The following is a 13,149-nucleotide window of genomic DNA, read 5'->3' as shown; positions in this document are numbered from 1 at the left end:
TGTTCTTTTTCTTCTTCTTCAGGAACCCCTATGATGCGGATGTTATTTCTCTTCATGTTGTCACAGAGCTCTCTAAGAGTTTCCTCTGACTTTTTGAGTCTTTTTTCTCTTTTCTTCTCTGCTTTCATGCCTTTATTCCAGTTGTCTTCTAACTCGCTGATTCGATCCTCTGCTCTATCTATCCTGTTTTTAATTCCTTCCATTGTGGTCTTTATTTCTGATATTGTATTTGTCGTCTCCAACTGATTCTTTTTTATACTTGCTATTTCTTTATTTAGGTTTTCAAACTCCCCCTCCATTGTTGTTCTAAGATCCCTAAGCATCCTTACAATCATTATTTTGAACTCCGCATCTGGAAGTTTGATTATTTCCATATCACTCAGTTCATCTCTCGAAAGTGTCTCTTGTGGTTTCATTTGGATTGCACTCCTTTGTTTTCTCTTCTTCTTCTTCTTTTTTTATTTGTAGAGTTGATTGAGTCTAGGCTTGGTGTTGTCTGCCTCCAGTTTTCAGTTGTGTTATTTTTAGGTCTTCGTGGGTTGGTATCAGCTATTATTTGTAATCCACTTTCGGATTTGGGCAGCTTTGAAGTCTTGATTTGTTTGTTTTCTTAACAGGTGATAGTCTTGTTAACTGATCTCAGCAGGGGGCTTCCTTGAAACTGTATCCAGGAATGCTGTGGGTGTAACCTGAGACGCTGAAGGTCTCTTCCTCCAACTAATCTCACTGGGGGCAGGGTTTTTTCTCTCAGCTTCAGTAGGGGGAGGTGTATCTCAGATCTCCATGGAGACCTGAGTTACTGCCCCTCCTCCCCACTTCTTGTTTTCAGCTGTGTCTTGTTGTGCTGATTGGAGCTGGATAGATGTCCGGAGATCTCTGATCCGGAAGCACTTCAGCTCTGTTTTGTGAAAGGTTCAGTCCCTCCCCCAGCTATGGCCGCCTCCAGCACGAATGAGTCAGCTTTTTTATTTTGTTTCTTGCATACCTTAGCCCCTCACAGTCTGTCCCTCTCCCTGTCTTTTCCACTTGGGAGATAAGCTGGTCTTTTCAACCCACCTTGCTCCCTGGTCGCCAGGTAAGTGGCTGTGAGCAGTAGTTTCTGCTCTTTTTCCTCTGTGAAATCCTCTCTGGGCTCTCAGCCTCACCCCCCTCCTTCCCTTCCTGTAAGCAGAGGAGATTCAGGCACTCCTTACCAGGATTATTGTGGCTTCCTCTTTGTTCCTTGGTTTTTGAGAGCTGTTCTTGCAGTTCAGTGTTGGTTTTTCATGCTGATTTTTTCTAAATTGATTTGTATTCCAGTTTGGTGTTGATAGCTGGGTGTCTGTGCATCCGCCTACTCCGCTGCCATCTTCTCTCTCTCACCAATGCTTTTCTGATATTCTTGTATAATAAGAAAAAATTAAATCAAATGCTTTTTTTTTTTTTTTGCTTCATATTCATTTTAAAATATCCCCTAATTTTTGTGAGTAGTATATATTTAATCATATATGAGGAGACTAGAAGGAGTTGTGGAGAAGAATGGAGATGAAGACTATCTACAATGGATAATAACTAGGAAGTAAAATTGGCAAGATATGATGACTGATTGGCTACTGATAATGAGACAGAAGGATATCTCAAAAGTCACCCTCAGATTCTAGCATGAGACACCGGATAAATAGAAGTACTATTTATTGAGATGAAAAAATGAAGGGGTAGAGGTTGGAGATCAGTTTTGGATATAAATTTAACATGTCTTTGAGTCACTCACATAAGAGATTTGTTTCCAGGATCCCTCTTGGTACACGTCATGAAAAAAAGCGTAGTCAACTCTGCAGAGTCATGAGAATTACAACGACAACACAAAAGTGTCTGGTGGATTTGAAAACATGGTGTTATTATGGACTTCAGCAAGAGCAGCTGTAATGGGTTGGTGGCAAAAACAACCCGTATAGATTGGGGTCAAGAACGAATGGGAAGCAAGCAATTAAGACTGTGTATGAATACCTTTCCAATAAGATTGTCTATGAAATGAAGTAATGAGAAAACTGGGCAGGAATGTGAATTCACAGGAAGGTAGTTTTTTTGTTTGTTTGTTTGTTTGTTTGTTTGTGTGTTGTTTCTTCAAGATGAAAGATGCTTGGTCATATCTGAATGCAGATAAATAGATTCCAATAGAGATAAATGGGAATGATATGGAGGAAAGAAAAATAATGTGCTAGTTATAATGACAACTGCTCTAACAAAAGCAGTATATAATAGGTCACACACAATGAAAATTTATTTCCCACTCACATAAAGTGTTCAAAACAGAAGTTTTTAATGGCAGATGAGTCTCTCAAACTGATGATTCAGAGACCCAGACTCCAGCCACCTGTGGATCCCTCATCTTTAATATATGGGTTTCAACTTTGATGTGCCCCTTATACCAGTGAACAGAGGGAAAAGAAGGACTCTGGTTTTTTCTAGTTTTGTATTTTTCCAAAGTGAGAAACTAGGGTGGTGGGGAGGCAGACAGAGAGACTCCCGCATCAGCCCAACTGAAATCCATCCAGCGTGCCCACCAGGGGGCGATGCTTGGCCCCTCTGGGACGTTGTTCCACTGTAATCGGAGCCACTCTAGTGCTTGAGGTGGAGGCCACGGAGCCATCCTCAGTGCCCTGGCCAACTTTGCTCCAATGGAGCCTCGGCTGCGGGAGGGGAAGAGAGAGATAGAGAGAAAGGAGAGGGGGAAGGGTGGAGAAGCAGATGGGTGCTTCTCCTGTGTTCCCTGGCCGAGAATTGAACCTGGGACTTCCACACTCCAGGCCAACGCTCTACTGCTGAGCCAACCGGCCAGGGCCAGGACTCCTGTTTTTTAAGCTGCTTGGTTAAGAAGTTATCGATATCACTTCTAATCACATTATATCCACAAGAACTAGTTGCATGGCCTCATCTAAAGGCAAGGGAGTCTGGGGATCACAATTTCTGGCTGGACAGTCACTTTGTAGCAACAACTATATACTATAGAAGACAGAAGCCTGAATGTAGAAAGAAATCATTTTCGCTGCAGATAATAACCAATTAAACACATTCTCTGAAAGGGCAGAATGGAATGGGATCCAGAATATATGTGGAAGAATTTGCCTTTGATGGGAGAAGGGACAAATCCTTCATTGTAAGGGAAGGAAGAAAATTGGAGTTTATATTTTTATCACCAAGCACTTAGAGCAATTACCAATTAGAGCAACAGAATAAGGGTAATAGGAGTTAAAACCTGGTTGTGCCAAATTTGGAGCCTCAGCCATCGTCCAGAATTTGGCTAAGGAACAAGGACTGCTGGTCACCTGCTTTAGCAAGAATTTTTACTAAGAGGATAGAATCAATAGGAAGATACAGCCAGGGTCAGCCATGCCTGAAGAAAGTTAAGATTAATTCCTTTGGGAGCTACTTCACATGATTTCTGGCCGCTCTCATGATAACCTGAAAGAAAACCTCAGGGAGAATGAGGTTTTGTCTCAAAATGAAATCATCTTAAAGCAGAGCCAAAGGCTTTGCACTCCCTTGAATATAATAGCATAAAAAACAAACTGAAACCTTGCTAAAAGTAACCTGGGGAGAGGAGGCCAAAAGATGAACAATAACTTGCTCTCAACCTTGCAGAAACCAAGGGAAAGCTAATCAGGAGCTGGGGCAAGTTAGCCAGATTTTGATACCACAACTGGAGGTGCAGTCAGCAGTACAAATTCAAAAAGGCCTTGCTATATTGAGCTTCATGATCTTGGCTCTCAGACAAGAAAGAGAACTTGTGACTGAAAGGGACACTCCAAAAAGAATTTCAATGAAGCACAACTTGAGCAAAAACAGTAAGTTTCCCAGATTGCTTGGATCATGGACAGAGGTCCTGGCATGTGGAATGAATGTCATCAGCTGCGAACACAGCCTTTTGATTGGTAGCTATGGAGCCTGAGCCCACGTGGTTCCCTTGGGCTGGCTTCCTGGTGAAGACTATTTGGTAAATGCCAATTCACTCCTTTCTGTTTGCTGTTTTTTTCTCCTGCAAATGACTCCCACAGAAACCTTTCCCACCCTAGGCACTGTGATAAGTATTCTTGGGAAGCAGAGAGAACAGCTTTGATGGTATGAATGTAAAAAGGTTCAATCCTTAGGAGAATTGTTCGGCAGTTTCTTATAGTGGTAAACATACATTTTAGCCTATGACCCAACAGTTCTATCCCTAAGTATTTACCTAAGCACAGTGAAAACATATTCATACAAAGACTTTCACAAGAATGTTCATAGAAGCCTTATTCATAATAGCCAAAGGCTAGAGTAACCTAAATGTTTACAAACAGGAGAATGGATAAACAAATTGTGGTATATCTACACAATGGAATACTACTTGGCAATAAAAAGAAGCAGAGTACTGTAAATGCAATGGCATGAATGAATCTAAAAAATATGTTGAGTAAAAAAGAGAGAGACACACACACACACCAAATCATAAAACAGCATGATTCTGGGGTGATAAAAATATTTTCTATTTTTTTTGGGGGGGGTAGTGGTTGCATAGGTATATAAAGTTATCAAAAGTCATCTAGCTGAACATCTAAGATCAATACTAAACATCTAAGATCAATTTATTGAATATAAATTATACCTCATAAAAAGAAATAACCTTCTTTTATGAAATGCTGTTAACATGTTTGTTTTTTTTAATCTTTACAGACTTTTAGTAGCTTGAAAGTCAGCTTCCTGTCCCATCACATGCTTCAGAATGACTTCTGAGGTAAATCTCAGAATTCAAAAACAAACACCAACATTTTTGGGGTAAATGACAAACTAGCTAAACCAAGGGAGAAATTGGACAAGTGCTGAGGCTGGCCTAGAGGCACTGGGGTTAAATTCTCCTAGCTGTTTTTGCCCAAAGCAGGTACCTCTTCTAGTGTGGCCTTGAAGGAGGTCAGTGCTAAATCCAGTCATCCTGGCCCCTGGGGTTCCCACAGAGAGAATTTAGTGGGAGCTCACCCCTCTAGTCTGTCTTGTACAGAACGCTCCCTCCCTGAATGTCTTTATATTCTTAGCTGTAGAGTAAAATTTAGCTCTTTGTATTTAATAGATTCACTGGGGAACAATTTTTTCTGTTGCATGAGGTTTTAGAACTGTTTCTATATATTTCTGCATCGCTGATTCCAAATCTAAAATCTGTTTTTGAGTTCATGCTCCAGTTTTTATGCAATTTTAATTTCTGTTTGTTACAGTTGATGGCATGCATTGGTTTTTAAATTGGAGTTAAAGGGCAATGACTCTTGGATTGAACATAACCACAAGGCAATTAATGTTTTACAAACATCACTTTTACATAATTGTAGGTTTTTTTTTTTAATTTTTTGCTTTGTTTATATATTTTTTTAAAGTTTTTTTTTATAATTTTTTATTTATTCATTTTTAGAGAGGAGAGAGAGAGGGAGAGAGAGATACAGAGAGAGAGAAGGGAGGAGGAGCTGGAAGCATCAACTCCCATATGTGCCTTGACCAGGCAAGCCCAGGGTTTCGAACCGGCGACCTCAGCATTTCCAGGTCGACGCTTTATCCACTGCGCCACCACAGGTCAGGCTTGTAGTTGTTTTTAAATGTAAAAAATTATTATCTGATAAAAAACACCCTCTTATTTTGTTTTAAGATTAAATCATGGCTTCTTCGAGTAGGCATAAATGTAAGAATAGTCCTGACACCTTCTATTATATATGTGGCTGTTACACACTGCAATGTCAAAGGCATGATATTTCATCAATTTGTGACATGTGCATATACTGCCTATTTTCAAGTTCCCCTTGGCGATCAAGACAAGAATTGGGCTCCTCATATTGTGTGTCATAATTGTGAGGAAACACTTCATGACTGGACAAAAGGAAAACACAAAGGAATGCCTTTTGGTATTCCCATGGTTTGGCATGAACCTAAGGACCACAGCAATGACTGTTATTTCTGTCTGATCCATACAAAGGGCATCGGCAAGAAAAAACGGCATATAATTGCATATCCTAATATTCCTTCAGCAATACGACCTACGACCTATCCCACACTCTGAGACACTCCCGGTTCTAGTTTTCAATGGTTTTACTTCTTCTTTTTTTTTTTTTAAGATTTTATTTATTCATTATAGAGAGGAGAGAGAGAGAGAGAAGGGGGGGGAGGAGCAGGAAGTATCAATTCCCATATGTGACTTGACCAGGTTTTACTTCTTCTAATGATAAAGAAAGTGAACATGGTGATCAAGTGTATTTTGATAAGATGTATGAGGAAATGGTTGTAGAATCTGAAGGGTCTTCTTCTGATGCCAAGCAGTCATTAACCCCTCAGCAGTTTAGCTAACCTGAACTGAATGATTTAGTAAGAATGACATAGGCCCTGGCCGGTTGGCTCAGTGGTAGAGTGTCGGCCTGGCGTGCAGGAGTCCCGGGTTCGATTCCCAGCCAGGGCACACAAGAGAAGCACCCATCTGCTTCTCCACCCCTCCCCCTCTCCTTTCTCTCTGTCTCTCTCTTCCCTCCCGCAGCCGAGGCTCCACTGGAGCAAAGATGGCCTGGGCACTGAGGATGGCTCTGTGGTCTCTGCCTCGGACGCTAGAATGGCTTTGGATGCAACAGAGCATTGCCCCCTGGTGGGTGTGCCAGGTGGATCCCGGTCAGGCACATGCGGGAGTCTGTGTGACTGCCTCCCCATTTCCAGCTTCGGAAAGGTGAAGAAAAAAAAAAAAAAAAAAGGAAAGAATGACATAAAAATTGTCCTCAACTTTCTAAAGTATGAGGAGCATAACTGGATCATTTGTGTGGGTCTTAACATGGTAAATTTCCTGCTAGGACAACAGAGAGGTTTCATGAAGTATCCTTGCTTTCTGTGTTTGTGGAACAGCCGAGCTCGGGAGAAACACTGGACACAGAAGGAGTGGCCAAAACGTGAAGCTCTGGAAGTAGGGATGCAAAATATTGTGAATGAACCTGTAGTTAATCAAGACAGGATCATTCCCCCCCCCCCCCACTTCACATCAAACTGGGCTTAATGAAGCAGTTTGTTCAGGCCTTGAATAGAGAAAGTGAATGCTTTCAACATATTATTTCTGCTTTTCCCACCATGTCTTTCGAGAAGATAAAAGCAGGTGTATTCGATGGACCTCAAATTCAATCCCTCATACGTGACGAAGAGTTTGCCAGGAAGATGAATAAGGAGGAGAAAGCAGCATGGCAGTCTTTTGTGGCAGTTACAAAGAACTTCCTTGGCAACAAAAAATCAGAAAACAATGAACTTCTGGTTCAAAGGATGCAGTTGGCTTTCCGTGACATTGGATGTAACATGAGCGTTAAGATTAACTTCCTGAACAGTCACCTTGATAAGTTTCCCAAAAATCTTGGAACTGTTAGTGATGAACAGACTACTGCTGGAGCATCAAACGAGATTGTCCTCAACAAGTACACAAACGCAAGAGCTACAAACGCAAATTTTTGCCTGAATAGAATTTAAATGTTTTGAGCACATTTTATGATTAAAATAAATGTTTTAATATATTCTATTTCAAAATTATAGACAAATTCTGATGTAATCATATCTTTTAGTGTATTATTGTATTTACTGCATTATATAAATTATTATACTTTCACAAAGATGATGCCCAAGAAGACATTCTACTTCATTATGTTAAACTAAATGTTGAAAATTTTACAATAAGATGAAAACTTAAAATCTTGAATTGCAAAATAACTGTAGTTTACAGAGAAAAACTAATGTCAGATTTGAGATCAGCACACTCGAATTAGGTAAGAACAAGTGTTTTTGTGGATGCAACAAAAATTTTGTTCCCCAGTGTTATTGATTTGGGAGGCAATATAATGAAATGGTTAAAAGTATGGTGTATGGCCCGTGGCCGTTGTGGCCACGCAGGTTCTCACTGGATTTGGGCAAACGGTAAAGAAACAGTGGAGCCAAAAAATGGTGGGACATTCCATTTATTAAACTCTCTTAGCAGCAGATGAGCAAACAGGCAGGGAAGACCATTTCCCTCTCATTCAGGGCTCCCAAAGCCCTGACACATTCTCCAGTTCCACAACCTGGAAAATCTTCTCCAGTTCCTCCTGGAATCAAAGGCCCCCACCAGCCTCAGAGGAGCTCCCAAAGCCCCTCAAGCTCTGGTTCCATATTTGCATTCTTTCTTCTCCTCCTGCAAAATCCAGGCTGGGGAAAAAAATCTCTTCTCCAGCAAACATTAGCAATACAACGGCCCTCCCAAGCAGGAATCTAATCCACAGTCTGCAATCTGCCACCCTGAGGGCAAGCACCACAGCCTTTCACAGACTACATACACATGGTGCTGCCAGGACAACACAAAATATAAGCGAGCAAACCTAAAAAACACATTTTACAAACTTATTTGCTCAATATATGGTCTTTGTAGTACAGAGAGATGTGAGTTCAAATTCTATATCTGTTACTTATTATCTGTCTAAATTTGGAGAATGCACTCTACCTCTGTAAGGTTCAGTAATCTTTTGTGCTACACGGAAGGGCTTCCAAGAGGAAGAGATTGAAGAGGGTGTGGTATGCTTGCCAAAGCCAGCAATCCGTTTCATGCTGCTGTGAAGCAGTTTTATTATCCACACTTTATAAATATAAAAAATGAGATTCAACATCATTATCTGTACAACCATAAAGCTCACAATGAGCAGCAACACCTTCTGTAAATAAAAAAATCTTTTAAATAATTTTTATAAATTTCTAATATGGGAAAATCTTTCATATTTTTTATTTATAAATTAAACACATAAAGGAAAATGCACTAGTAAAAAATAGGCACTTTTATACATTTTTAAAAATTGTGGCCTGACCTGTGGTGGTGCAGTGGATAAAGCGTCAACCTGAAAATGCTGAGGTTGCCGGTTCAAAACCCTTGGCTTGCTTGGTCAAGGCACATATGGGAGTTGATGCTTCCAGCTCCTCCCCCCTTCTCTCTCTCTGTCTCTCCCTCTCCTCTCTAAAATGAATAAATAAAAAATTAAAAATAAATTAAAAAAATAGTACCTACCTCATAAGGTTGTTAATAAAAAAATTGTACTTATGCATGTTGTCATCATCCAGATTAATAAACTGAATACTTCCATCACCTTCAAAGACTACTCCCCTCTGAGCTCCTTTTGATCAATAAACCAACCCCAAGAATAACCATATCTTTTTTGTGTGTGTATTTTTCTGAAGTAAAAAGTGGGGAAGCAGAAACACAGACTCCCACATGCACCTGACCAGGATCCACCGGGCATGCCCACTAGGGGGCGGTGCTCTGCCCAGCTGGGACATTGCTTTGTTGCAACGAGAGCCATTCTGGTGCCGGGGGAGGCCATGGAGCCATCCCCAGCGTCCAGGCCATCTTTGCTCCAATGGAGCCTTGGCTGTGGGAGGAGAAGAAAGAGATAGAAAGGAAGGAGAGGGGGAGGGGTGGAGAGCAGATGGGCGCTTCTCCTGTGTGCCCTGGCCGGGAATCGAACCTGGGACTTCCACATGCCGGCCAATGCTCTACCACTGAGCAAACGGACTAGAGCAAGAATAACCATATCTTGACATCTGCTATAGACTCAATGTTTATTTTCTCTTCAAACTTATATGTTGAATTGAAAATCCAATGTGATAGTATTTGCAAGCACGGCCTTTGGAAGTGATCAGAATTAAAGCCCTCGTAAAAGAGACCCCAAAGAGCTGCCTTGCTGCTTCTTGAAGGACACAGTGAGAAGACCACCATTTTCTCCAGGAAGAGGGCCCTCGCCAGACACTGAATCTGCCAGTGCCTTCATCTTGGACTTTCCAACCTCCAGAACTGTGAAAAACAAAAATCTGTTGTTTATAAGCCACCCAGTCAATGGTATTCTGTTATAGCTGCTAGAAAATCAGTTTTTCCCATTTTGAACTATATGCAAATGAAATAATATGGAATCATAGTAAGCACTCTTAAAATTTTTTTTTAATTCAATAAGAGAAGGGGAGGCAGAGACAGTTTCCCACATGTGCCCCAACTGGGATCCACCCAGCAAGCCCACTAGGGGGTGATGCTCTGCTCATCTGGGGCCCTTGCTCTGTTCCAACTGGAGCTATTTTTTAGCACCTGAGGCAGGAGCCATGGAGACATCCTCAGCTCCCGGGGCCAATTCACTCTAATCGAGCCATGGCTGCAGGAGGGCAGAAGAGAAAGAGAGAGAGAAGCAAGAGGGGGAGGGGCGGAGAAACAGATGGGCACTTGTCCTGTGTGCCCTAACCGGGAATCGAACCTGGGACTTCCACTTGATAGGCTGATGCTCTACCACTGAGCCAACAGGCCAGGGCCTGGCACTCCTTTTTTAAAAATTTATTTATTGATTTTACAGCGGTGGGGGATGAAAAGTAGTTGCTTCACTTTAGCTGTTCATTAGTTGCTTGTTGTATGGGCCTTGACTAGGCAAGCCCAGGGACCTGAACCCGTGACCTCAGTGGTCCAGGTTGGCACTGCATCCACTGCACCACCACAGACTGGGCATAATAGGCACTCTTTTGTATCCATTGCTTCTCTGAGGTTTGTGAGCTTCACCATGTTGTTATGATGCCTTCATTCTCACTGCTAAATAAGCTCCCACCGGCAGGACCTCACACAGTGTGTTTATCCAACCTCAGTGAATCGGTATTTGAGCAGTTTCCAGTCCGGAACTCTTATAATTAGTGCTGCTATTAGCATGAATGACCAAATAAATGTATGCATTTCTGTTCAGTTAGCACCTAAGGGTAGAGTAGCTAAGTCCGAGGCTGTGCTTGTGTATATTTAGCTTAAATAGATATTATCAATCAGTTTTCCAAATGGTTTGTACCAGTTTGCGTTTCTACCAATAACTGTTCCTTTTGTTGCAATACTTGTTACTACCAGTCTTTCCCATTTTAGCCATTCTGGTAGGGACGGGGCACATTTTATCTCTATTTTGTTTTCAGTACCAATTTTGGCTGTTTTTGTTTTGTGTTTTTATTTTTTTTGACTGAGACTTGAATTTCATTTCCTTTCACTCAGTGGCTGAGATACTTTTGTTCCAGTTTCTTCTTAACATTACCTGTATTACAGGAAATCTGGTGCCTTCTTTCTCATCTTTTCCACCTCATTTTGCAATGTTATTTTTCCTGATGGTTGCTTTCAATCACTCTTCCACTCACTTCACAGCCACCTCTCAGAGCAACGCTTGCAGGTGACTCCTGTGACATTCATGAGAGTTCTGTGTGAATCACATGATCATGACCTCGTGTGGATTCTCAGGGTCCCTGCTTTTGTATTTTTACCCCTCCCTGTCTAGCCTCATTTGTACCCATCCTGGGACTAATTCTTATCCCATTTCTTCACTGGGCTCAGCCCTAAAAACTCTCAGACATGAAGATTAGTTAGCATTTACTGAGAACGTTTGCAATACTCCTATATCTTACACAAAAATCCTGTATTTTTCAGGTGAAGAAACAGAGGTACAGGCAGCTTAAGCAAATGTTCTCACTTCAAACGGTTTGTAACTGACAGAGCCAGGATTCAAATGCAACAAATCTGACCCCAGAGTGCATGCTCTTAGGTCTCTGGTGAAGTTACAACTTTCTGCTATACCTACTGTCTGTTCCACTCATCTGACATTTATATTTAGATCCTTGTATTGTCCTTTACCCTTTTATTTCCACCACCATGATTTTGAATCTTTAGGATCTTCGTCTGATTTTATAGAACAGTTTTGAGAGAGAGAGAGAAGTATCAACTCATTGTTCTACTTAGTTGTGCCATTAATTGCTTCTTACGTGTGCCCTGACTGGGGCTCGAGCCAGTGGATTTGGGGTCAAGCTTGTGCCCTCCAGATTGAGCCTGCCCCTTTGGCTTCAGTGATCCCAGGATCAAGCTGACATCCTTGGTGCTCCTGGATGATGCTCTACCAGGCATCCCCAAACTACGGGCCGCACCGCATGCGGCCCCCTGAGGCCATTTATCCGGCCCCCACTGCACTTCCGGAAGGGGCACCTCTTTCACTGGTGGTCAGTGAGAGGAGCACTGTATGTGGCGGCCCTCCAACGGTCTGAGGGACAGTGAACTGGCCCCCTGTGTAAAAAGTTTGGGGACCCCTGCCACTGCACCACTGGCCATGACTGATTTTATAAAGAACATTTAAAAAGTGAATATATTGACTGAAAAGAGAATAAAAGTAAAATCTTAAAACTTCTATGTGCAAAAGAACACCACAAAAAATACAGATGACAAATAAGAAGAGTAAAATATATGACAAAAATTTAATATCTTTACTACTAAAATTCTTTTACAAATCCATAAGGAAGAAAGCAAGCCAGCTATTAGTTAAATAAAAATATTTTAAAAGGTAAAATAAGCCTGACCAGGCAGTGGCACAGTGGATAGAGCATCGGACTGGAATGCGGAGGACCCAGGTTCGAGACCCCGAGGTCGCCAGCTTGAGCATGGGCTCATCTGGTTTGAGCAAAGCTCACCAGCTTGGACCCAAGGTCGCTGGCTCGAGCAAGGGGTTACTCAGTCTGTTGTAGCCCCATGGTCAAGGCACATATGAGAAAGCAATCAATGAACAACTAAGGTGTTGCAACGCACAACGAAAAGCTGATGATTGATACTTCTTATCTCTCTGTTCCTGTCTGTCTGTCCCTGTCTATCCCTCTCTCTGACTTTGTGTCTCTGTAATAAAAAATCAAACAAACAAAAAAACAAAAAAAAAAAACAACCCAGTGGTGTGCTAGCAAATATTTTATAAACAAAAGGTAAAATAAACAGTTCACACTAGTAGAAAATTTTAATTCACAAGAAGTTTTACTTCACTGGAATCAAACAAATGAAAATCAAAATGATTTTTTAATTTATAATTTTTTCTGTATTTATTTTGCAAGAAGTATTTGTTAATTGTATCCTTTTTATAAAAGAAGTTATTTCTATCATGGGCAAACAAAAAAGTGTACACCACACAATTGGTGAGGCAATGTCAGAGCCTTACACTCGCTGGAATCTAATGTTAGAGCTTCAACAGTTTGGGCCAACAGTTGCATGTCTAAGAAGCCAGTTAGCAGTCACTCAGTTTCTTTCTGATGTGTACTCAGTTTTCTGACACAGTACTTATGGTACAAATTAGTCATGTCTGGACTCTGTCA

The 13,149-nt window shown here is 41.3% G+C and overlaps 1 non-coding gene across 1 annotated transcript; it reads right to left on the bottom strand.

Moving 5' to 3' along the window:
- Positions 1-10,244: 10,244 nt before the first annotated feature.
- TRNAD-AUC (transfer RNA aspartic acid (anticodon AUC)) lies at positions 10,245-10,320 on the bottom strand. Its single transcript has one exon. It is a non-coding gene; the product is annotated as a tRNA-Asp (tRNA).
- Positions 10,321-13,149: the final 2,829 nt, after the last annotated feature.

The sequence above is a fragment of the Saccopteryx bilineata genome, chromosome 5 (assembly GCF_036850765.1).
Source record: "Saccopteryx bilineata isolate mSacBil1 chromosome 5, mSacBil1_pri_phased_curated, whole genome shotgun sequence".
In the NCBI taxonomy this organism is placed as follows: Eukaryota; Metazoa; Chordata; class Mammalia; order Chiroptera; family Emballonuridae; genus Saccopteryx; species Saccopteryx bilineata.
The sequence above is the reverse complement of the archived record's forward strand: the minus strand, read 5'-3'. Positions and strand labels throughout refer to the sequence as shown.